Genomic DNA, 23,586 nt, shown 5'->3' with positions numbered 1-23,586 from the left:
TTAGTCCAAGCTGGCCTCACACTCACTGCAGTCCTCCTCCCTCTGCCTCCAGAATGATGGGATTAGAGGCAGGTACCCCATGCATGGTAAAAAACATGAATATTAAAACATGGCTGAAACCAGGTTTAGCCTGGTGGAGCCTGCCTGTATTCATCACTGAGGAGGCTGAGGCAGGGGGATTACTGTGAGTCTGAGGTCATCTTGGGTTACAAAGTGAGTTCAAAGCCGATCTGGCATACAAAGCAAGACCCTGTCTCCAAAAACTAACTAAAATAAATAAATTACTGAAAAGGCAAATGGACAGAGAAAACTGTGGTGGCAGAATTTCTGTCACAAAGTTCATCTTTAGAGAATTATTATGCTAAGCATCTGGAGGAGGGGGTTGTGCCTTTTCTGGACCGTGGGGCTTGGGTCTTGTTATATGGAGAAGACAAGTGGTTTGCTGGGGTGTGCAAGCCGGGGCCATGGTTGGCCAGCCTGAAATGGGACAGGTGACACTAGGCACAGCCCCAGCTCCACCGTCTCTGCTCTTCTGACGATGCCTTCCCCAGGTGAGCAGGGCAGAACAGGTTTCGAGGCGTCATACAGTCGTCCTGCATCTGCAGGGCCCTGGCCTTGTGGGGGGGGGGGGCGGAGATATGGGGTTTTTCTACTCAGTGTTCAAAGTCATGGTTCTGGGGCTGGGGATTTAACTCAGCGGCATAAGTACCTCCCTTGCAAGCAGGCGGTCGTGAGTTCGATCCCCAGTACCAATAAAAAGAAAAAAAAAAAGTCATGGTTCTGAACTGTTTGAAGTAATTTCTGTCTTCTAGGAATCTAAAGACATTGATTCATCTTAGTTTTACTGTAACCAGTGTGTCAGAAGTGACACACTATTTGGTTAACGTGTTCTGAATACAGTTGCATTGTAAATTGCCAAAACTATACGAATGTGCATGTGTGTGTGTGTGTGTGTGTGTGTGTGTGTGTGTGTGCTCTTGAGGACTGAACACAACACCTTCATACCGAGCCACATTTCCAGCCTCTTTCAAAATTTTTTTTATTCAGAGGCACAATACAAAACCACCAAGTTTCCCAGGCTGGGTTCAAGCTTGCAGTCCTCTTGCCTCAGCCTCCTGGAGTGTTGGAATTGTATGTTTGAGATACTAGGTCTCCTCCAAAGATTTTAAGTAATTCCAAATCTCTTAACCATATGGTTATGTTATAGTATAACATCTCATTAGAAATATAAATAGAGCATCTTAAAAATTTTTTTAAAATCCACACTAATTTTCATGGGATTTTGCTGTAAAATGTACATGCCTTATGATGCATCTGGTGTGGAGACATTCGAATTAGAATATCACATTTTTCTGGGCACGATGGGCCATGCTTGTAATCCCAGTACCTGGGAGGCTGAGGATCACTGCAAATTCCAGGCCAGCCTGGACCGCATAGCAAGACCCTGTCTCAAAATAGAAGGAGAAGAAGAGGAGGAGGAGGAGGGAAAGGAAGAGGAGGAGGAGGAAGAGCAGGAGGAAGTCTCCATCATGCGCCCCTACTCCCCGCCGTGTTTTATTAAGGCCTCCGGATGTCCTGCAGTAAGTTTGAGGTGTCACACCTCTGACAAAGGAGCATCTGGAGAGAAACAGACCTTCAAGAAAATGCACACGGCAGACCCTTCAGCCTTTCAAGCCTCCTCCTGAGTCCCCAGCACACCTGTCTCTGCAGACGCCATTCCTGCCTGCATCCCAGGCACTGCAGGAGGCCCTGAGTTTGGTGCCTGTAAGGCTGCTAGGCTCCCCGGCTGGCTGCGCTGGCCAAGGCAAGTGATGCTAATTACCACATGCGAGAAGAGAAGCCTGCCTGGGACGCCAAGCCGAGGGCTCCCTTGAATTGCTGTGTGGGCAGGAGAGGCGCTCGGATTGTCTTCGGCTGTGTTCCCGCTGCAGATGACTGGGAGGCTCGTGGGTTTGCAGTGGCATTTAGCTTCAGAAGACATTCGCCCTCCCACGTGGGCACTTTGGTGCTAAAACAGCCCACTTGTCAAAACTCGTAGCGGTTGTGGTGACAAGATATGACAAGACCCACAGCTAGGGAAGAGGCTGGCAGCTGACATCTTGCCGCCCCACGCACACACTCATGCACGACGCCCCTCTGCGGGAGAACTTCCCGCAAGGCTTAAGAGTTGTCTCTGCTTTCCCCAGCTTTGAGTTCTGCATCCGTATGGCACCGTGGGTACTAAATTCCAGAATTTTTACAAAGCCTCTTTCAGCCAGAAATGATGGCGCATGTCTATAATCCCAGCACTTGGAAAGCTGAGGCAGCAGGATCACACTGAGTACAAGGCCAGCCTGTTCTACATATGGAGACCCTGTCTCAAAAAACAAAAAATTTCAACCCAGGACCCTGGACAATGTCTTGAGGCAGGCAGAGGCAAAGGCTGAACAGACCCAAAGCCCCTGTCAGTCCCTCAGCTGCCCTCTGCCCTGATTCCTTGGACCTACGGCTGGTCCCTTTTCTCTCTTTCTGTGATTCATTTTAGCCTGGTTTTATGTGTACAAAAACGTCGCAGGGGAGACGAGCCAAAGTGTCCCTGTGCGTCACCCCACAGCCCATCCCCAAGTCGCTGTCCTGGGTCATGCATGCCATCCCAGCGTATCTGGCTCCTCAAATCAACTGCAGCAAGCAACTGGCCAGCTTCCCCATCAGACTGGGCATCAGAGGGGCTTCAGAGAAACAGAGTACATGAAATGGGGCGGAGGTCAGCTTGGATCCCAGGGGCAGGGCTCCCCTCTCCAAAAACGTCGCTCACAGCTCTGTCCTCAGGGTTGCTTGGCTTTGTTTGCTTTCCAGAGAGAGAGAGAGAGAGACAGTGACAGCTGTATTCCTGCTAAGCTGGCGGATACACATCCAATACACTGAGTGTGAAAAGACCCTGCGGTCACTGGAGCCAAAGGAAAACCACACGGTGATGCGCAGCCCCGGTCACCCGCCACGCAGAGGAAGGAGGGCCACCCCATCAGAGAGGACCCCAGCTGCCCACCAGGTACTGGGAGCAGAGGCCAGTCATAGCCTGACATCTAGGTTCTTTATTCACATCCAGGAAAGTCCCACTTTGGACTGAGAAATGACACCCTGGCACAAGATGGGAAGTATGAGTAGGGCGTGTGTGGCGTGGCGTGGCGTGGCGTGGGATTTGGAGTCCACATACCTACCTGGCTGGCTCTGTGGCTTGCTTGCTGCATGGCCTTAGAAAAGTGACTTAAACGTGGTTTCCTGGAACATAACAAAAGTATCCAGTTTGTAAAATTTGTGTTTAGCTGAGTGTGATGGCACAAGCCTGTTGTCCCAGCATTCGGGAGGCTGAAGCAAGGGGATCACTGTGAGTTCAAGTTAGGCCTGACCTTGAGTGAGACGTTGTCTCAAAAAATCAAAATGAGGGCCGGGCATGGCAATGCACACCTCCAATCCCAGCAATTGGGAGGCTGAGGCAGGAGGATTGCTGCGAGTTCAAGGCCAGCCTGAACTGTATGCTGAAACCCTGTCTCAAAAAGACCAGAAACAAAAAATTAAAAATAAATAAATAAAAAAGGAAGTTTACGTGGGGACTGAACAGAATGCTGTAGGGCATTGCGCACTGTCCCTCAGTCCCGGTCTGCCAGCTCTGCTGGCTCTCTAGAGCAAAATCACAGAAAGTAGAGAAGAATGGAAAACTATGAACAGTAAGTCTCAGTCTTGCATTTGTACTCTGCAGAGGGCTTCTTCTGAGGCTTCAGTCTTCACGAGCCCTGTGCACCGGTTTTCCTGTGACCCAGTGGGACAGTGCGGATGGAGTGAGCCACCCCAGTCCCATGAGCGCCGCAGGCAGCCGGGCTGGGAGTGCTGTTGTGCTGCCTGCCTGTGAGCATGGAGCACGGTGCGGCCCCACAGAAGCTGGACGGTGGCTCTTGGGTTAAACCTGAGGGGTGAGCAGCACGGGCTGTACAGGACCCAGCTTCCCTTAAAGACTCAGGGCAACACAGAGGGTGCTTCCGACCTGTCCCACAGGGGAGTCAGCATCCTTTTCATTTCTCTCTACAGGACGACGACTAAAATTTTCAGGGCTTCATCAACTCAAGGTTGCAGGACTTGTACCCCTTCCTGTGAACTGTCCCTCCTCGGGCCATGTCATCCCCGGGATGGGTCAGGACAGGTACAGCCACAGCCCACGCTGCTGGCAGAAATCGGTCTTCTTTCTCACTCGGTTTCCTTCCCTTTTTAAAGAATCTCATGATGGAGCCCAGGCTGCCTGAATGCTGGGATTACAGGGCGAGACCACCATGCCTGTGAGTTGTTACTGTTGTTTTTCTTCAACAGATGATATCATCTATCTATCTATCTATCTATCTATCTACCCAACAGAGCAAACAGGAATAAATACCAGGTGATTACGAAAGTCATATAATTGAATAAAGAAGAACTCTGAATTACTTATACACAATAAAATCCAAATTCCATTAATTTTTTTTCTTCTTTTTGTTTTTGAGGCAGGGTCTTACTGTGTAGCCCAGGCTGGTCTGGGAGTCACCGCGATTCTCCTGCTTCAGCCTCTTGAGTGCTGGGGTTACACGCATGCACCACCATGCCTGGAAAGTTTCATTTAATTTTAATTTCTTCCCCAGGTTTAAACCAACTGCTTTCAGTTCACTATAAACCTTTCCCTTTAAGATGCTAACAAGACAACAATTTTATTCTGATAAATAGCTCAGGAATAGTCCTACAATAGCTGTGTTAAGGGAAGGAAAGAAAATATTTGATAAAGAGTTTAGTTTCAAAGATTCATACTGTATCCTAAACACAAACATTTTTAATTTTATAAAGAAATGTACAAACACATTCAATTTTACAAAGAAATTTTTAAAAGACAAGAAAATACATGACCTTCAGAGCTAAAACTCCTTTGCCTTTCTTTATCCTTTTTGTAAGACAGAATTACCTACTAGTTCATGATTACTTAAAAGACAAGAAGCAGCCTTATCAGTGTTCTGTCCTGAGAATACCTAGTACCAGCCGGACTTGTTGGTACATGCCTGTGATCCCAGCGCTCTGGGAGGCTGAAATAGGAGGGTCGAGAGTTCAACCCAGCTGCTTAGCAGGACCCTGTCTCAAAATTTAAAACAAACAAACAAAAAGCCAGAAAAAAGAGAGCCAGGAATAAAACTCACTCTGATGGTCCTTAACAAACCTCAATACAAAAATAAAACAGTTAAAAAAAAAAAAAGTAGCAGCTACATCTTTCCCAGTGTCTCCTCTGTTGTTTCAGTTTTTCTGAGCCCTTACTCTATTAAGCAAGAAGAGAGATTTACACACACACACACACACACACACCAGCAGAGTCTTGTCATCTGGTGGGGACAGGTCACATTTCACAGCATCACTGCAGGTTGCCTCTTTTTTGCATGTATTTCTGCACAGTTTCTGTAAATGTGTTTGAAAATCAAATGTGTGAAAGATGGAAAATCACAGTCACACATTGATGGTCTGAATAGTGGTGTCCAACAACTTCCATACCTTATTCCCAGAGTTTATCAATGTGTTATATTAAAATGGACATCTGTTTTACAGATTTGAGTAGGGGTTTGGGGATGGGGAGACTATTCTGGATTTTCTAGATGGGGATGCATGTAATCCTGAGTATCCTTTTTTTGAAACAAATTCTCTCTAGGCTGACCTTGAACTTACAGAATCTTCTTGCCAAGTGCTGGGTGTGTGCTGCCACACCCAGCTCAATACTGAATATTCTTATTAAAAGAAACAGGATCCTGGAGTAGCCTTGAACTCACTATATAGCCCAGGCTGGCCTCAGACTCACAGCAATCTTCCTGTCTCCACCTCCTGAGTGCTGGGGTTACAGGTTCGCTGTGCCACACCTGGCCTTATATTTCATTTGAAACTCCACTTTTTTTTTCCCAAATGGGCACTTTGCTTCCAGAGAGGACCCCAAATCTTGAAACAAAATCCAATTTAATACAAGAAAATAATAGGAAGAACCCTGATTTTATCATTGAAAGAGCTCAGTTCTTCTCCCAGCTGTGTATCTCTGAGATATAGATACAACATCTGGTTCTGCGGCTCTGCAGAATGAAGAGGTAATGTCAGCCTAGCGTTTGTTCTCAAGTGTAAGCTGAGTAATTAAAGGAATCACCCCAGTCTGCCCTTCGTGGGGCAGACTGGACAACAAAACCGTTACCTTTAGATAGGTCATGTGATGCAGTCCTTAAGAGTTATTAGATGAAGCAGCAGAGACTCCATAAGTTTGAAGCCAGCCTGGCTACATGGTAAATTTAAGGCGAGCCGAGCTACATAGCGGAAACCCTGTCTCAAAACAAAACAAAAGTTTTTAAAGCATCCTTCAGATCTTGAAAGTCAATATTTGTGCCTATTCTTTTTTCTTTTTCTTTTTAAAAATCCATGTCCATTCCCTTGTGAAGCTTTTTTTTTTCTTTTGTTGAGATAGCATCTTAAAAGGAAGGAAGCCACCAGGGACTGGCGGTACAGGTCCATGTGCAGAGTTTACCCAGCAGGCGTGAGGCTTGGGTTCAGACCACACTACCACAGAAACAGCAAAGCCCCACAGTCTGGCTAGCATGGCACCAGGGCCCCATCTGCAGGAGCTGGCAGGGCCCCATTCCAAGAAGGGTCTGTATTGCAGGAGGCAGAGGTAATGGATGCCACCTGAATGACAGATGCCACTTGAGATTGGCTCAGCTAGCTTGAGAAGAATGCCAGCGCCCACCAGAGTCTGGTGTCACTGTCAGTTGTGACCCACTGAGAGGTGTGTCAGTGCCACATGGCCTCCTGCCACACAGTGCCACACAGTGCCCCCTCTTCCACACAGCCCTCAGGGTGAGAGGCAGAGCAATGCCATTCCTCTCTGACACAGTGGAAAATAGCCAGCCTCTTTAAAGCCGATTTCATTACAGTGTTTGTTGATCGATTATTTATTTACTGTGCTAGCGATTGAGCCCAGGGCCTCCCACATGCTACATACCTGAGCTCTGCCCCAGGCCATGAAGTTGTTTTTCACTAGTGAAGACATGCTGTGTTAGCTCACAGCACTGCAGCAAGGTAGCTGGTGTAATCAACTCAGAAAGAGATTTATTGTGGCTCACAGCTGTGGAGGTGACAGTCCATGGTCCACCAGCCTCTTGGCGTTGGGCTTGGAGAGAGACAGTGCATCCCAGTGGGAGGGTGATGAGGGGAAGCTTGTGCACTACATGGCCAAATGCAAAAGAATAAATAGAAGAAATCCAGGTGTGGTGGCACTCACCTGTGATCTCAGCATTAGGGAGGCTGAGGCAAGAGGATGGCCATGAGTTTGAGGCCAGCCTGGGTTACACAGTGCGTTCAGGGTGAGTTTGGACTGTAGATCAAGACCATACATCAAACACGAGAGAGAGGAGAAAAAAGCCCCACAATCCCTGTTGAAGGAAAATCCTCCAGGAAGAGGCTTCCACTTCTTGGTAATGCCATCCTGGAGTGCCAGCCTCACATACATGGGCCATGGAGCGCCGTAGAGCCAGACAACAGCAGGCAGCATGTTCTCAAGGGCTTTTCAGGGAAAGGAGAGGAGCGTGGTTCTCTCATGGGTCACTTGGGGTGCAGAGGGATGTGTATGAAGGAGGCTACAGGCGGGTACATCACAGAGCTCAGGGAAGAAAGGGACCCTCATTCTAGCAGGAAATTAATGATTGCAGTGGACATATAAATACCAATTACTTCTAACATACATTTCCAATAACTATAGGTATAAGTTACTCACTTGAAAATTGTATTTTTTTATTAAAATTTTTTTTAAAAATAAGGAAATTAAGATAAAAGAAGACATAACAACATAATAACACAGGTCAGAACAGAACAATTTAAGCAACGTAGTGTTTCACCACAAGATAATACGACATAACAGTAGCTACCATAGTGTCTCTTTCCTTGAAATATTTGAGTATATCTTCATATACTATAGTATCAAATATAAAAAGGCAGTGTAAAACCATTCAAGAGATTGAAAGTATTAGAGGGTATTAAGAACCAACTAACAGAAAACGAAAAATGGTTACTATATTATCTCCTTGTCTATATAAAATTTTGTTTATACTATCACATATAATAAAATCCAATAATATACAACATGATAAACCAATGGAGATGGAACAAAAGCTTGATGGGACTTCAAAACAAGATGATATTAAATCAGCACTAGCTATTATATTGTCTTGTTTTCTTCAAAATAGCTGTTCATACCATCTTAGACAATAAAATCAAACAACCCAGAATAAAACCACTCCAATTAATGAATGAAAACATTATAAGGCTTCAAAACAATATAATGGGGAATCATGTTAACCACATACTTTTATGTATTCTTACCATTTCTTACACTAGGGAAACTATTCAGTATTTATACATGTGAGTTTGATTTATTTATTTTGCTTATGAGTATGGTCTCAAGCTGCGCCCATTTATTTATAAATATCTCAATGTGATCATTCTTTATAGCTGAGTAGTACTCCATTGTATAAAAATACTGCAACTTTTTTATCCATTCCTCAGTTGATGGACACTTAGTTTGTCTCCAAGATCTGGCTATTACAAATTGTGCTGCTATAAACATGGGTGCACATAATACCAATCACTGTAGTATGTTTTGTGTTTTTAAAACCACATAATTGTGCCACCCTTTTATGTTGGCCCTGTATTAAGAATTTTCCTTCAGGTGTGGCGGTGCATACTGGTAATCCCAGCACTCAGTAGCTGAGGCAGGAGGATCATTGTGAGCTCAAGGCCAGCCTGGGCTACACAGTGAAATCCTTAAAACAACAACAACAACAACAACAACAGAATTTTTAAGGAATTTTTTTTCCATGACAGGGTCTGGTTCTTAGTTCAGGCTGGCCTAGGTCCCAGGCTGGCTTTGACTCTGAGGCAACCCTCCTGCTCCACCCTCCTGAGTGCTGGGATTCAAGCGTATGCTACCCCATTTGGCTTTAAGAATATTCTTTACCTCAAAGTGAAGAAAATGCATTTTACCCTCTATCCTTGGGAAATACTTTTTTGACTTGTCTGTCCGTTTCTAATACTGTAGTACATTGTTGTGTAGTCAGTCATTAAAATACACACGATTTCTGTACTTGCTCCTTTGTAAATCAACTGCCTCCTGACACATCTGCTGGAAAATCCTGTTTGAATGAGGGCCTCCTGCTTAGATGGCTTCTGGCCTCAGCATCCCAGCCCCTACCCCCTGCCACTTCTAGCACTGAGGGGATCACGGGCGCGTAGCACTTTAGACACAGCCTAGGGACCCCATAGACATCTCTGGAGCAACAGTGTTGGCAAATATCCCTGGTCTCACCTACAGCAGGGGAAATAAGGCCAAAGCTGTAAAGGTGGAAACTGCGGGTCACCGGGTGGTGCTGGAGGGGCCTCTGAACTGGCTCTGCAGGGGTCACAGGGTGCCAGCTGAGGGCCCAGCGAGGGGCAACGGGAGGCCAGCTCACCTGTCAGACAGCAGGCTGCGAAGCAGCAGGGGTTAGAGCTGTAGGAGTCTGTTTCCCTGGAGCCGGGAGCTCAGGTTAAAGAGCAGCTGCAGGTGTCACAGCTGTGGTGCTGGGTCCCTGTCACACCTGGATACCTCAAGGTGCTAGAGGGTTCTCCTGGAAGTCAAACAAACATAGCAGGAAGCACAGCTGTTGATAACTAACCTAGGCCTGCCCAGGTTCTGCTGTGGCCATCAGCACAGTGTTTTCATAATCAGCACTGGAGCGAGAGTGGTGCTGCACTCTGGGAGGCTGAGGCAGTAAGATCCCTCCTTTGAGCACAGTCTAAGTAAGACCCTGTCTCAAAATGTAATATAATGAAAAAGGGCTGGGGACAAAGTTCAGTGTGAAAGCTCTGGATTTAATCTCCTGCACTGCCAAAATAGCAGATTCTGTTGTATAAAATTATATAAAATACTGCCTTCGGGTTCTCAAAACAATATATTTAGTGTATGTCTGTATGTATGTGTGCGCACACGCGTGCAGGTGTGTGGGTGTGTGTATTTGTAAATGCATAAAATGTCCCTGGACCCATAAATAGAAGACCAGTAGCCATGTTTGCCCCAAGGAGGGGAGTGGGATGTCTGAGGTAGAGGACCAGGAGCTGGACATACTTTCACTGTCCATTCACTGAACATTTTAAATGTAGGACTTCTTGCATATGTTACCTACATAAATTTAGCTTTTTCTTTTTAAGGGGAAGTGCTGAGGATTGAACCCTGGGCCCTGAATATGCCAAGCACGTGTTCTACCACTGAAAAGATCCTAGTCCCAAATAGCTGATACTTGAAGATTTTTCATTTATTTCTTTAAGCATTCTCTCTCTCTCTCTCTCTCTCTCTCTCTCTCTCTCTCTCTCTGTGTGTGTGTGTGTGTGTGTGTGTGTGTGTGTGTGTGTGTGTGTGTTTCTTCCTCTCTTTCTGTCTCTCTGCCTCCCTGTTTTGTCATGCTAGTTTTGCTTTGTGGTCCAAACTAGCCTTGAATTCACCATGTAGCTCAGGATGGCCTTGAACTTATGTTGATCCTCCTGCCTCAGCCTCCTGATGCTGGGATCACAGCTGTCTGTCACCATACTGGCTTCTCTCTTTAACTAAATACTTTTGTGTTTGTGTGCATTAGAGACAGTATCTCGGCAGGCATCTGACTGTAGATCAGAGAGATTCAAGTTAATCATACATTTAACTGTCTCACGCTTACCCAAAAAACATTGGAGTGGGTGTAATAGCCTCTTGCTAACCCTCATCCGTCCCCTTCTGCGCTTTCCTCCCAAGTGATGCTGGGAATTGTGGCTGTCACTGTGTGCACTGCTCCAAGGGAAAGCCAAACTGTGGCCACCCCTCCCCAGCTGGCTGTGCACAGCGGGACGCAGGAAGCCAGCGGGAGACCGGTGCCCTCTGCCAGGAGCCCTTCAGAGCTGTCCATCACCCATGTGAATCCATTCGGCAAGCTCCATCCAGCAGAGGACAAATCCACTGCAAGATCCGGGGAAGCTGCTTTTCAGGAGAGTTTGTGGTTTTACAGGAGCCACCTGCTTCCTCTGGGATCCTGTTCCAGAGTTTTTGTTATTGGTCCTCTGCCGTGAGCTTACTTCAGCTCTGTTTTGAGTTTCTAAACAGCAAGGAAACAGCTGCCCAGTGACAGTGCAGAGCACACCCAGCTCTACACCGCCCTGGCGTGTGACACCCTTCACCATCTTGGGGTCTCCCAGGCCTCTGACTCGAGGCACACCCTGATGCAGGAGCGGGAGCTCATCCAAGGGGGCCAGGTGTAGCCCTCAGCCAGCCAAGCATGGGTACAGTTTATCTCTCAGAGCTCTGGGGGCATTTGCTTTCCTCTCAACTCAGGCCATGGGGGCTGTGCCAGGACAGTGGTAAAGGGAGGAGGCACAGGTCGGGACTGGGGAGAGGACAGGGCACAGCTCACTCATGGCCTCTGAGCCTGGCATGGAATCTGATCTTCAATCGGAGAGCAGCAGAAGAGGAAAGAGGGCTCAGATAGGAGCTTGCTTTTTGTTTTATTTTTCCTTCAGTACCAAGGATGGAACCCAGGGCCTTTACTATGAGCTACATCTCCAGCCCATTCATTCACCCATTTATTTGTTTGTTTAAGACAAGGTTTCACCAGTCCCTAAGTTGGCCAGGCTGGGCTCAAACCTGGGATTCTCCTGCCTCAGCCTCCCGGTGTCATGCTGGTGTCATGGGTGTGCTCACTTTTTAATCAACCCAGCCATAGGAGGGAATGAGTGGAAAGGGTGAAAGTGGATGCGACTATTGTCAGTCGGAAGGTCCTAAAATAACCCAGGTGGAGCGGCCTAGGAAGAAGAGGGAGAGGGAGGGCGAGAGAAGTTATGAAGCAGCAGAGGGCGAGACATTGGATGCAGGAGAGCGGGGAAGGGGAGGCAGTGAGATTAACTCCCAAGAAGGAACCTGAGTGCCTACTGCAGGGTGGCTGGGTGAAGAAGGTTCAGAGGGACTGCAGAATTCTGTGCATCCAGGGAAAGAATCTGATTGGCCACTCGTGACAACGGGCACTGAGGTCCGCAGTGGAGTGCAGTGCCGTGGAGTGAGCCGGGCGTGTGGGGTGCTGAGAGGCTGGTCTCTAAGAAGTCAAGCGGGAGGATGGTGACCACAGGTGGGGGGCTGGGGAGGGGACCACCCACCGTCCTGAGATCGAGTTAGGAGACAGAGTCTAGTGCACCATTGCATAGGAATGTGGACTCAGTGTCTTCCAAACCTAAAAGAAAAGATTTTTTGTTTTGAAACAGGGCACCAGTATGTAGCACAGAATGGCCTAGAATGCAAGATCTTCCTGCCTCAGCCTTCAGAATGGGATTGCCAGCACACACCACCATGCGCAGCAGAAGAAAAGGATTTTTGGTTGTTGTTGTTTCTGAGACAGGCTCTCAATAAGTCACTAAGTTTTCCAGGCTGGTTTTTGGTCTTACACTTGCGGTCCTCTACGCCAGGCCACTCTGAGCCATTTTTGCTGCTGGATTCTAGAATTACAAACAAAGCCAGGCAAAATCTGCAATAATAAATAAACATTACACAACATACACATAAATCAAGACATCACATAAACACATGTAATCATCCAATAAACATGTGTAATTTTTATGCTTTTATGTATCAGTTAAAAATAAACTTGATTTTCTTAAGAGAGAATAACTTCAGGATCCATAACAGTCAGAGAAGGGCAGGAAGTGAGTATCTTTCTAGTTTTTCCAGGGTGATTCCTGGTGTGAGGTGACTTGCTCCAGGACCTGGCAGTGGGTTAGGAACTGCTGGCTCGCTAGTACGATGTGTTCTAACCTTGTCTACCACACAGTGCCTGCCTGAGGTCTTTCATGCTTTTTCCTCACTAGCAAGTACAGTTCACAAGTGTTAGGGAGGTATTTTATTTAATATTGAAGAAATTTTCTGGGAAATTTTATAGGTCTGAAATCCCAGCATTCTGGGAGAATGAGGCAGGAGGATCACCCTGAGTTTGAGGCCAGTTTGGGCTACATAGTGAGTTCAAGGCCAACCTGGACTACATAGCAAGACCCTGACAAGAAAGAAAGAAAGTTAATTCAATCTCTGAGTAACATTTGGAGACATCAGGACTCTGCAGAAATAAAATTGACAGATGCAAGAACTCACTTGCATAAAGATTATGCTAATGGTTAGAAAACAGAATTGGAAGAGGATGGCTGCAGAGCCAGGTTGGGGTCTCCCTCTCGGCCCAGAAGGGTGCTGAGCAGGGTGACAGGACCATCCTGCCACAACACTGTCATACCTGAGAGGCAGCCCCTGGACATTACTCTGGCCAGGTTTGTCTCAAAGGGGATGTGGGGTAGAAGCTGGGCAGGTCCAGACCTTATCCCCCAACCCCAAAATGTTTTGAGAAATTTGAGATTGGAGTGGTGATCTGCAGTGAGTCTAGCGGAGGGTCCGAATTCTGGAGACCCCTGCCACCTGCTACCTCCCCCTCTGCCAGGAGGGCTCCTGCTGGCCACAGGCTGCCAACCCTGTTTGCACAGGCAGGGCTGGGCCCCCTGGAGGCGGGCAGTGGGCCATGCAGAAGCAGTAGCACCCCATCCTCCAGGGACCCACAGCACCTCTCTCACCCTTCCCTCTGATAGGGCCTCACCAGTAAAGCACTGCTAATGAGGTGCTTATCTGGCTTTATTGCCCTGACTTTTCCTACTCGCCCATTATAACCTTGGCTGCGCTCCAGTCTGGGAGCCAGGCCTGCGGCCCAGCAGCCCACAGTCTGCGCCACTTGGGAGCTGATTTCCTACCCAGATGGAGGCAGAAACAACCTAGAGAATCAGGGCTCCCTGAATGACCCCAGGAGAGAGGAAACCATCAAAGATCCTTCCTCCAAGAGGGGCAGAAGCTGTGTTGCAAGACACAAAGGCCTGGCATCCAGCCACGGGTCCTGTGTGTGGTGGTGCCAGACCCTTCTAGATCCTTCTAGATTTTCTAGACCCTTCCAGAGCCTTCCTCCTCCATCCCAGCGGGAACCCATCTCATGGTACCTTGGGGTGCAACTGCCTCATGTACTGATCTCACTTCTAGCTTCCTGCTCTTCCTCGACCACTGGAAATGCTGATTCTCTCCTTCTTTACCTCCTCCACACCCAGCCTCGCTCTCTGCTGCTGATCTGACCACAGCAGGCCACAGGCCCAAAGTGTGGGTGGCTGAGTGTCCCTGACTGCGGAGAGGACTAGGGGGATGGCAGGGCCACAGACTTTCTCAAGAAGTTTCCCAGGGCTTTGTTCTTCTCAGTGGTTGTGCTGAGACCTCTCAAACACTCTCTATGAACCCGGGTGGGGTGGCGGCGCACACCTGTAATCCTGGTACTTGGGAGGCTGAGGCAGGAGGATCAAAATAGTTTAAAGCTAGCCTGGACTATAGAGTGAAATCCTGTCTCCAAAACAAAACAAAATGATACAAAGTACAATAAAATATCCTGAATGAGAACCCACACACTGCTCTTAGAGAACTCTCCTAGTACACCATGAAGTGAGAGTGTCTGGGAACAACAGATCTGTAGCTGCTGAGTCTCTCTGCCGCTTGCTTTTTACAGGCCTGCATGATGCAGGCCTTTACGTGAAGGCGTTCTTTACGTGAAGAACATTCTTCCAGGAGGGAAAACAAAGACCTGTTCACAGTGATCGCATCTGAGGAATGATTTGGGTGTGTAGATGGGACTTGTTCTTCACTGTAAGAAAGAGAGTAGTTGTGTTCTTAGGTGGCACCACTACAGCCCAGGCAGCTGAGAGGCTGAGACAGGAGGATAACCCTGGAATTCAAGCCATCCCCCGACATGAGAAAAAGGCAAATATTATGTTGTGTCTCACTAGGGTCATTAGAAAAAAGTGTGGGGTGAGGCATGGTGGTGCATGTCTGTAATTCCAACACTTAGGAGGCTGAGGAAGGATGGTAACCATGAGTTTGAGGTCAGCCTGGGCTCCATACCCAGTTCAAGGCCAGCCTGAAGTACGCAGATAGATCCTGTCTTAAAAAAAAAGAAAGAAAGAGTTCAGTAATTTGGGGACAAGAAGTCACTGTGAGTTCATTGTTAAAACCAACTGCACCATTTAATAGTAAATCAAAGCAGAAAAGTAAACACAGTTATTTTTAAATGTTTGGGTGGCTTTTGGGGGGGTATTTTATTTTGGCTTGGAGGTTTTTTTTTTTTTTGTTTTTCCCTTTTTTTATGGATTTGTCTTATTTTTAAAGCGCTTACCAAGTGTCAGGCATCAGCCTCCTGGGTCTCCTGCAGGTGCTCAGAAGGAGGAGGGCCTCTCTCGCTCCGTCTTGGGGCTGGGGCTGGGATTCCTGCCTCAGCCTCCTCTGGTGCCCACTCCCTGACACGGCCACAGGTCAGCGCAGCTGCTCCTGGGCCTCAGTTTCCCAGCCCCTCCACCCCTCCTCACCTCCTTAAGTGCAGAAAGGGCGATAAAGATCCTCCTCACCCCTGAGCCGCCCAGCTGGCCTGGCCGGGAGGGGCCCGAGGTGACTTCAGCGCATTCCAGTGCGACAGGGAAGCAGCCAGGGAACAATTGGGGGAGGTTTGATGGCCTGTTATTGTCCCTCTGGCATTGTCAGGCTTTTCGGGGAAACAGGGTTAATGAGTTACAAAGCTGTGGTGAAACTTTCACTAAAATACTTTCACACCTAGGGAGAAAAGAGAGGCCACCAAGCCAAGCGCTGAAAGGAATTTTTAAAAAATATATTGGGTTTCCTGCCTCGGGTCTTTTGCACACCCTAAAACTGGAAGCAGGAAAAGCTATGTAAGAACCACCACTGAACTTTTCAAAGAGTTCTTACAAGGCACTTACTTGGTTTTCATCTTTTTTAAAAAATGGCTTAGTTTTTGGTTTTGAGACAGGGTTCACTATGTAGTCCAACCTGGCCTCCAACTCAGTGATCCTCCTGCCTCAGGCTCCCGAGTGCTGGGATAACAGGCATGCACCATCACACCTAACTCTATTTTTCATCACTTTTTTCTAGTTATAAAGAGACATACAAATAAAGAATAAATGTATTTTATTTATTTATGGTCTCTTTTTCGAGACAGGATTTCATTATGTAGTTCAACCTGGACTTGAACCCATTTTGTAGCCAGGGCTGGCCTCCAACTTGGGGTGATCCCCCTGCCTCAGCCTCCCAAGTGCTCGGATTACAAGAGTGCACCACCACACCCAACTCACAATAAATTCAAAGTCTGATATATTTTACAGCCTGTTGGAGAAACTGCTGCACAGAACCATAAATTTCCTTCACTTTCAGCGTCCCTGAGTGAGCTGCACAGTCCGAGAAGAGAGAAACTGATGGCCTTTAGTAATTACTTGAAGCCCTGAGTCACCGGACATTATTAATTGGCTGAAATATAACCAGGAGAAAAATAAAAATCTGTGCAGAAGTCTAGCTTGGCTTCGGTTAGCTGCAGCCACGGAGCTGCAGTCGGAGTGGGGGGTGAGTGGGAGGGGCGGCGGCGGGGTTCAGCACAGACCCTGTTGGCCCAGGTGCTCTCCTGGGCTGGGTGACAGCGGCGATCACTGCTCGGGGTCTCCCTGGGTGCAGGTCCGGTCTCTCTGCCCACTGTGGGAGCCCTGCTTGTCATGGGTGGTGTCCACGCAGTTAGGCTTTAACAGGAGGCTGCTCAGGCGGAACAGCGCCAGGAAGCCAGCTCGGCCCAGCACCTCCGGGCAGCGGCCGGGCCAGGGCCAGCGCAGGCCCAGCAGCCCGGGCCACTTGGGAGTCTTGATCTCCGCCTCCCAGCGCTGCACCCCGGCTTCCTGCACTGAGTAACCCCGTCCCTCTGTCTGAGGGGTCACGCTCCTCCTTTGCTCCTCTTGACGTACTTCTAAGCCCTGTGGTCCAAGCCAGAGCGTGGTGGTGCACGCCTGTAATCCCAGCACTCGGGATGCTGAGGCAGGAGGATCTCCATGAGTTTGAGGCCAGCCTGGGCTATGTAGTGAGTTCAAGGCCAGCCTGAGCTACATAATGTCTCAAAAAGAAAAGAAGGAGAGAGAGAGAGAGAGAGAGAGAGAGAGAGAGAGAGAGAGAGAGAGAGAGAATCCTGGACTTCTGCCTCAGAAACAGCTCTCACCCTGCCCCCCTGCTGTCCTTTCTCCTCCATCACCCCGGCTGCCACTGCCTCCTCCATAGCTGCTCTCAGGCTCATGGTCGGGCATTAAGCCAATGCCGGGACACCCATGCCAACGTCACCCTCGCCTGCTCTGGCTCCGCCAGCTTGCTGTCACTGGGATTCTTCTGGAAGGCTCCTTTGCACAGGCCCCCGGGTCACGCGCAGTGCCATGCTGCAGGGCCCTCTGGACCCTGGACTGGCACTGTCTCACCTGAAGCTTCTGCATATTCACCAGGGTGATGTCCTTGTACTCAGTCACAGCACAGTGCACAGCTGCTGACCAGTGCCATCGATGCAGGAGGCTGTCGCTGTCTTCCTGCTTCTGGTATCATTCTGGGAGGCTGAGGCAAGAGGATCGTAAGTTCAAGACAGAAAACAGGCAGGATCTATTGCCAAAGGAGCACAAGAAATGAGACCTTTTCAAAGACCAGTCTGCTAGAAGACATGGAGAAGAACTTTCAGACTTGTGGCAGCAGTGCTAAGGATACAGATTCCCCAGAAATTCAGTGAATAGGCTAGAGAAATTCAGATGCGGCAAATGCACTTCCTGGACCTAAATTTTGAGAACATTGGTATATCTTTTAAATTTTTTTTCTTTGTAGGAGATAGGACCTCACTATGGAGTCCAGGCCAGACTCCAGCTCTCTGTGTAGCACAGATGGCCTCAAATTCAGTCACAGCCCCAAGCTCCTGCCTCAGCCCCAAGCACTAAGATTACAGGTGTGAACCACTATACTGAGTTTAGTGCACCTTACCTTATAAAGTAACAAAAGCCTCAAAGCACAAAGTGCTCACTCTAAGTTTCTTTGCTATTCATTCTTTTACATTCCTAAACAGACTACATAATGAGAGACACGAAATTGTTTTACACCGCCTATTTTCTAAGGACCCTGCAAACTCTAGAAAAATCCATGGCCATTAAATTAAATTAAAACCATGCCAGGATAATATTATCTTACTTTTTCTGCCAAATGTCCTTAATTCAAAACATTAGTACTGCAAAATAAACAAATGAACAACCCAGATGATACATACCTGTAATTCCAGCACTCAGGAGGCTTAGGCAGGAAGACCTCTGTGAGTTCAAAGCAAGTGTGATTACATAGTGAGTTTAAGGCCGACCTGAACTGCACAGAGAGACCCTGCTCAAAAAACCAGTAAGTAAGTAAGTAAGTAAGTAAGTAAGTAAAATAGGAACCGGAGCAGGTCATCCTTTGGGAACTTAAACAACTTAAAGAACTTAAACAACTAATGCTAAGATGCTACAGAGCTATATGTGGGGTGCTTTAGGAGCCCGGGCTGCTGACATGAGAGCTGGGATTTTGACAGGGACAATCAGATGAAGAGGCGAACTCAAAACTGTCAGAATAGCTGGGTAAGGTGGGCCACACCTGTAACCCCAGCCCTGTGGGAGACTGAGGCAGGAAGATGGCAAGTTTGAGCCCGACCTGGCCAGTTAGTGACTTTGCAAGACTCTGTCTGAAAATAAAAAGTTACTTTTAAAAAATCTGTTTAAGAGAGCTGGGGACACAGTGCAGTGTGGAGGTCTTAGGTTCAATTCCTAGTTCTGAAGGGGTGGGGGGCTCAGGAACAAGTGACGAGATGTGTAAGAGAGGCTGCTGGGAGATGGTGGACCCGAGCTGGCTGAGGCTTAGAGTGTGGTGCTGGGGTCCTGTAACCCAGCTGGGAGGCAGGCAGAGTCGGCCTGGTGTGTGGGACGGAGGTGGAGACGTGACCCGTCCCTCAGGGCTGGCTGACAGGAGCTGCTCTACAGGGCAGGACCTCAGGAATGGCTGAAACTGGTGTACAGTAGCACACCCATGTGCAATGCACACACACACACACTCACAGCAGGATGGCTGGTATTCCTGGGACCTGGGACAATAAGTGCAGTTTCCAGAAAACAACCAAAAGATAAGATCTGAGCCAGGCCGCAGCTTCCTGACACCGACTACAGTGCCATCCATGTGTAGATGACTCCTGGGCCTTGCTGTCCTGCCCAGGTCACACAGTCCAGAGAAACCCCCACCCACACCACCCCACCCCACCCCACCCCAGGGGGCCCACACCTCACTAAGAACTCACCCCCCACCCCCACCCCAGCCAGCACCACCCTTAGGAGCCCTCAGCACTAGGACACCTGTCCAGGGTGCTCTTGGTCCCTCAGCCACCCCACTGGGTGCTGTCTGCCCATCCCTAGGGGCAGTGACATCTCTGCTGATGTCCTAGGAGGGATGGGGTTACATTGGGCAGAGGGGAGAGAGGTCCAGGGCCACAGGGAGTCCAAGAGAGTTTGGGACAAAGAAGGCTTTGAAAAACCAGTAAAGTGGGCATGTCAGCACATGCCTGTAATCCCAGCTGAGGCAGGAGGATCACTGCAAATTCAAGGTCAAGCTGGGCTATGTAGTGAAACCCTTTCAGAGAAAACAAAACGAAAGAGCCAGGTGTGGTGGCGCACGCCTATAATCCCAGCACTCAGAAGGCTGAGGCAGGAGGATCATTGAGAGTTCTGAGACCAGCCTGGGCTACAAAGGAAGCTCAAGGTCAGCCTGAACTGCACAGCCAGACCTTATGTCAAAAACAAAACAAAAAAAGGTACACTTACTGGGTATAATGATACAGATCTCTATTCCTAGGGCTCTGGGAGGCTGAGCCAGGAGGATTGCACATTTGAACCCGGCCCAGACATTTAGTGAGATTCTTTTTAAAAATAATTTAAAAATGGGCCAAGGATATGGCTCAGTGCAAAGGCCCTGTGCTATATCCCCAGTGCCACCAAAACAAAAAGAAAAGAGAAAAATGAAAAAAGGAAAGACAGGTGCACTAACTGTTCACAGTCACCCTTGCCCCGCGTGGTCTGTCTGCTGTCCCCACGCTGAGTGTGGTAACCGCCGCTGTCAGAGCCCCCGCCAGCCTCAGAGTCAGGCGATTCCTGGCTAGGTTTGAGCAAAGGACCAGAAGAAGCAAGGGGTGCGCTTTCTCCCCATGCTTGCTGCCCTCTTCTCCGAACTGAGCTACACAAGGGCCCATTTTTACAACCCGCTGCTTTTGGAGTACTGGGGACCAAAGCCCAGGGAGCCCTGCCACTCAGCTCCATCCTAGTCTTTGTATTTTTCGCTTTGAGCCAGGGTATTCCTAAACTGTAGAGGCTGGGCTGGAACTGAAATCCTTCTGCCTCAGCCTCCCATTGAGATGGAATCACAGGCGTTGTCACTGCCACGGCACACGCAGCTCTGCCTGCAATACCAGCAGTGCTGGGAGCCTCCCTGCCCCAGCTCCCACCACGCATGCACCCCTTCAGAGCCACTCTGCTTTATGACTCTGTCTCTTTTTGTGGCACTGGGCCCCAAACCCAGGGCCTCTTGCATGCTGGGTGAGCCCTCCAGCCCTGCTCTCTACCTGGCCCGGGCCTCGGCCCTGCATGTATCTTACAGAACCCGCGACAGGTGTCCTGGCCAAGGGTCACAGCTCAGGCGTGGCCAGCACTTCCCTCTTACAGGCCCCGTGGCCAGCTCTCCACACTAACTCGGTTCTCACAGTCATGCACTGCACAGTTGGAGAAACAGGACCCTCAGGTCACTCGCCAGAGCACAGAGTTCGTGGGGCTAGGCTGGGCTCCTGGCCACATGCTGCCTCCCTGATTCCCTTCTATCTGGGAGTGGAGAAGCAGGTCCATAAGATCTGGGCTAAACAGTACTCACCTTCAGAGGCTGAGGCAGGAGGACCACAGCAAGTTTGAGGCCAGCCTGGAATACACTATGAGACTCTGTCTTGAAAATAAAACAAAATGATATAAAACAAAACAAAATGATATAAAACTTTGCAATCAATCTGCTCCAATTTTGAACCAAATTTGTGTTTCAGGCTGGCTACAAACACAGAAATCTGCCTGTCTCAGCCTCCCCAAAGCGCTAGGATTACAGGCCTGTGCCACCAGCCTGGCTTTTTTCTTAAAGGGATCAGAGAAAAGTTCTAGACTAGTTTCATTCCCTCCAACATCAGTCCCTCTACAAGCGTAGGCTTGCTGTGGGTGCTGGGGCAGGAGTAGGATGGGAACCTCTGGCCCTGGCTCTCTCCTCTGCCACACTGAGATGAGGCCCCACGGGACCAAGAAGTCACCCCCAGCCACTTTCCACAGCACCCGGGGCACCCTGTTGTGCAAGATGCATCTGTCTGTATGTCCATCCACACCTCTACATCGAGCTTCCTGAAGGTAGGGACCTTTTCCTTCCCCTCTGTTTTAAAGTCTATACCTATGTCTAAAATTCTTGAGACAAGCTCACACTACATAGTCAAGAGTCGCCTTAAAACCACTATGTGGCCCAGGCTGGCCTTAAACACGGGGGTGATCCTCCTGCCTCAGCCTCCTGAGTGCTAGACTCACGAGTATGTTCCATCACCACTGGGTCTCTGCAAACTCTCCTGCAGAGTGGGAATGAATGAGAGTGCCTTTCCACAACCCAGGGCGGGGTGTGGCTCAGATTCTGACCCCAGCACCACATACATAGAGCAAAACAAAAGGATAACATGTGGTACCCAAATTCCCATGTGTGCTAACAATGAACCAAGACTCTCTTCCTTAATCTTTGTTTTTTTTTTTTTTTTTTTTTGAGTCAAGGTTTAGTTCAGGTTGGCTTTGAACTCATTACGTAGCCCAGGCTGGCTTCCAACTCGGGGATCCTTCTGCCTCAGCCTCCTGAGTGCTGGTGGGTGCACGCCACCACACCCTCTCGTTCTTTCTCCCAATCCTTACAGGAGAACAGCAGCCATTTACCGTCTCCATCCTCAGAGGACACAGGAGCCTCAGGAGCTGTGACTCGCCCCAGACCCAGGGCACTGTTTAACATGGGCCACCGCTGGCTTCTGGCAGCACCCAAGCTGCCCCAGCCCCCAGCTTTGCCAATGCCTAGGCGTCCCTGGGTAAGGCGCATCTGCGGAGGCCGGAGGTTCCAGGCCACTGATCTGTCCCCAGCCAGGTCAGGGACAGCACAGCTGGCCCCCATTTTATCCCTGCACACAGAAGCCAGGTGCTTCCATGTTTTGCAGCACTGGGGATTGAACTCAGGGCCTTCACACTAAACTACACCCCCAGTCCTTGGCGATTTCTTTCTTTCTCTTACTCTCTTTCTTTTTCTTCCATTTTAGCCGTGGCAGGGTCTCCTTGAGTGGCTAAATTGCCTGGGCTCAAGGTTTTGATCCTCCTGTCTCAGCCTCCCAAGTCCTGAGATTAAAGACATGCACCACCACACCTGGCTGCAATTTCTTTCCTAAAAACGTGTTTTTATTTTTATTTTTTCTCGTGCCAGGGCTTCATGCACAGTGGGCAAGGGCTGCACCACACGACCTCGCCCCTCCCAAGGATGGATGGGGGGACCACAGCGACCTTCAGTCCAGTGGAGCCTAACCTGCCTTCCTCCTGTCAGTGCTTTAGTTCTGAGGAATTTACATTTCGGCAGTGAAGAAAGCCTGGTCACGTGAGCCAGCGTCTGTCTGTCCTCGGGCTTCCCAGCAGCCCCCCTCCAGCCGGTTCTGATAAGGCCAGGCCTGGATGCGATTGCAGCACAGCGGGCCTGCAGGTGGGGCTGACGAAAGACGGGGCTCAGGGTCACCTGCGTGCTGCGCGGAGGGCGCCCGAGCCTGCTTTCTCCCTGGGGGTGTCCGGCCCCTCCGCCCTCCTTATCTAAAGCCAGAGCCAGAGACCACCGTGCACCCCGCCCGCGCCCTGCGGAGGCCCCTCCGGCCTCTCCTGACCCTGAGCTCAGGGGCGGGTGACTGGGCCTCCTGGCGGGGAATTCCTGGTGTCCCTCACCTGCTTCCCGGAGCCCAGACTTTTGCAATAAGGAAGCTCAGCCTCTGGCTCCCTGCTGTCCTGTCCCCCAGTTTCATGCTAGCCGCCCGGGACCAAAGTTCAAGCCTACACTAATGGCATTTCTGTCGCTGATGTGGTTTTTTTTTTTCTATCCCTGAATTGAAAGACACCCAAAATAAAAGTGAAGCAGATTTTCATTATTTAAAATGTAACATGTTTCTAGAGCCGGGTGGGGTGGTGTGCCACGCCTGTAATCCCCAGCAGCTGGGAAGCTGAGGCAGGAGAAGCACCTCGAGTTCAAGGCTAGCCCAAACTGCAGAATAAGACCTTCACTCAGGAAAGCAAACTCGAAAGGGCTAGGCGGTAGCTCAGTGGTGGAGCATTTGTGCGACCAGCACAAGGCCCAGAGTTCAGTCCCTAATTCTGAAGGGTAAATATGGGAGGCAGGACTGAGGCCCTGCACTGAGGGGACAGCTTTAACCTGAATTGTTTTAGAAACGAAAGACTAGCAAGCTGTTACCACCTTAGCACTCTGTGGACCTGACCGGAACCGCAGCCCTGAGGCCAGTTTTATCACCT

The 23,586-nt window shown here is 49.2% G+C and overlaps 1 long non-coding RNA gene across 1 annotated transcript in view; it reads left to right on the top strand.

The window, feature by feature from the left end:
• LOC134477905 (uncharacterized) overlaps positions 1–23,204 on the top strand; it is a 45,966-nt gene extending 22,762 nt beyond the window's left edge. Inside the window, exons 3-4 of the long non-coding RNA XR_010050200.1 lie at positions 2,836–3,028; positions 22,505–23,204. This is a non-coding gene — a long non-coding RNA (uncharacterized LOC134477905). The remainder of the gene's footprint in view (positions 1–2,835; positions 3,029–22,504) is intronic.
• Positions 23,205–23,586: the final 382 nt, after the last annotated feature.

This window comes from Cavia porcellus, unplaced genomic scaffold, assembly GCF_034190915.1.
Source record: "Cavia porcellus strain 051 isolate PalLab524CR breed Dunkin Hartley unplaced genomic scaffold, mCavPor4.1 scaffold_10, whole genome shotgun sequence".
In the NCBI taxonomy this organism is placed as follows: domain Eukaryota; kingdom Metazoa; phylum Chordata; class Mammalia; order Rodentia; family Caviidae; genus Cavia; species Cavia porcellus.
Note: the sequence above shows the minus strand (reverse complement) of the source record. Positions and strands in the feature narration are given on the sequence as shown.